The following is a 2,875-nucleotide window of genomic DNA, read 5'->3' as shown; positions in this document are numbered from 1 at the left end:
AACGCACTTCTTCGCTTTTCTTTTGGCAGTAGTCGAATAAGGTCACCTTAAGATGAACAAACAGTTCATTTGTAATAGTGCGAACTCTAGACTTTAATTCGTTTATTTCCTTTCGTACCGACGCTATTTTGGTTTTGTGAGCGTCAGTAAAGGGATATTTATCGTGGTAGTACAAACGCAAAAGATTTTCAAATTCAGCTATAGTTTTATCCATGTCATTACTCAGAACATTGACTTTACTCAGTGTAGCGTCCTGCAAATCTTGCACGGAAGTGTCTACCGTGTTGATATTAACGTCTTTGTATAAACTCTTTTGACTCGTTTCTATGCCACCCTCCATATCAGTCAGTTTTTCTCGAATTTCTTTTAGGGAAGATATAATGTTAAAAAATATCTCAGTTTCTAATGCTAAAGTTAAAATTGTATTTCTTTGTTGTTCGGTAAGTGGATAGTCTGCGGGCCAAGAGCCGCTCTGTATGTATCGTAGTTTTTCGATCCGAGACGGCATTTTTCGATATGCGTCAATCGCCTTGTAAAAATTAAACTCAGGAATAGTTAAACATACAGAAGGTAAAGGTTTGGAGTCATCAAACAAATAAACATCCAACAAAAAAGCTTCTCCTCCGTCCGTCGTTTTGGACTCTGTCATTTCTTCCCCTATAAGAACGTCAATTTTTTTACACAGATCCTCAGTCTCTGCATCCATAGTTAATTTACACGTTACACAATTACGAAAAGAATGTGCGTAGGTGATGCTCCTTTCAATTAGTCCTTTGAGGCAAGCATATTTTACCGTACCCTCGTTCAGAAGACGCACAGATGCAGCCAAGCGCTGTTTGCCATTTTTGAAAGTAAGTTGAAAAATATAATAATTATACAGTAATCGATGATACTCCAGTAAGCGTGCACCTATTAACTTGAAGATTGGGAACGTCTGTTCTTGTTGGAGGTCTAGCGACTTCAAACGCTTTAAACAACTCACACCCGAATGGAAAGCTTCCGGGTAGTCCTCATACTTTTCCAACCAAAACATTGCGAGTTTTAAAGAATTAAAAAACCGTCTAACCCTTTTAACGTTGTACCGAAACGATAGAAACGCCTTCCGGTCAGTTTTGAGCGTAACGTTTAAACGCTTGAACAATGCAGTGATAGAGTTGGACATTTTTGACAATAACTGCATCAAGCGTACTTCCTCCTGCATCTCCACATTATTCTCGATAATAAACTCGAACTGAAAACTATCAAAATTGATGATGAACTGAGAAAAAGACTCACGAAAGCGATAGGTGCTCAAAACCTCCTGAAAAAGAGTCACATGTTCATTTATATTCGCAATATACTCAAAAGTTAGCATTTTAGGGATCAGATATGTCGAAGCGGCGTCTATGATTTGACCAAACGTACGCTGACAATCGCGCGCCACAAATTTGGAAATGTCTTCAAATTCGAGGAGTTGACGAACATCGGAAAGAGTAATCGGTTTTATATATTTTGCGACTGGCGCATCCTCTCCCAAGGTCTGCTCACCATCGTTCACAGTCCACTTGCGCTTGGGCATTTTTTTTTTTTAAATTTCTTTCCTTTTTTTTTTAAGCTCGTGGCAATGTTACAACAAGAAATACTTTCCTATGCCCGCCAGAACAAGTTGCCTACGCCTAGTCCTCACTTACAACGAACGCTGGTGAGGGATAGTATTTTATACTCCTTGGGCGGAACCGCGAATAATATTTTAAATCGACCATATGCAACGGAAGAGGTGGCGGGGGATTTGTATCAGGCACGCGTTCTGTCGATGGTCGATAAGCTTCTACCCGTGAACGCTATTTGGTCGCTAGATTTGCCTTTATCCAACCCTCTAGAACACAACGAGGTTCAGTTAATGAGCAGCCCTTTGTTTTTGCCCCGGTGTGATGAGGACTTGATTTTCACGTTGTTCCTAAGAAGGCGACGTATCGCGTATGAGACCAAACAGCCCACACGCGTGAACCAAAGCAAATATCGAACCTTAAGCTATCTTCTAAAAGATTATTATGAGGAATACGCGAACCAACCGTTAACGTGCGAAATCTATATAGAAACGGTGCCGCTGTTATATCTGTTTTGCTTAGACAGCTCTTTGAAAAGTTTGAAGTCAGCATCTTATTATATAGAATGTGACGATCATTCGGAAGAGTCGATTTGTAACGATTATGAGTCATTTCTTTTACAAAAAGACAACGAACACCCGGATCCCGTCCGTCATTTTACCGACAACTTTGAGATTGTAGGTGTGTGTTTGTCAGAATCGACGCCATCCGCGTTTTTTTCTACCATCACGTGCACGTTTCGAGGCAATCCCGTTAACGCAGCGCCCGAATACCTTCTTGCACATAACTTACAGTACAGTAAAAAAGGCTTTTCCATCGAGCGGGCTTGTTTTCTTGATCTGGATGAGTTGGAAAATTACGAACTCAACAACCAGCAACACTGTCTGCCATTCCACTTGTATTTGTTTGTCGGGCTTAATACTGACGATTATTTGCGAGGTAACACGCTTATCATCAGAATCGTAAAAAGCAGACGCCGTCAATCCCAGCGCGTTTTGCAAGTTTCTGCGCAACATTTGCTGTCATCATCTTTAACTGCCGACTTTGTAAAGTCGTATCTGGAATGGTGCGAATTTGCTCACACGGCAGACTCGATCGAGAGGCCGCCCGTATTATGCGCTTTGCAATGCATTGGACACACGTGTATGATTCCAGAAAACGAGAAAGCCTACTACGTTTTAGAAAATAAAATCACGTTTCCTACGTTCGCTGTTGATGCGGCGAAGACCTGGATTTTGAAGTGATAAAACATGGATATATTCGAGCAGTACGCGAAAAAGGCCAAAGGG

This window comes from Littorina saxatilis, unplaced genomic scaffold (genome assembly GCF_037325665.1).
Source record: "Littorina saxatilis isolate snail1 unplaced genomic scaffold, US_GU_Lsax_2.0 scaffold_561, whole genome shotgun sequence".
Lineage (NCBI taxonomy): Eukaryota > Metazoa > Mollusca > Gastropoda > Littorinimorpha > Littorinidae > Littorina > Littorina saxatilis.
This window is presented reverse-complemented; position numbering follows the sequence as displayed.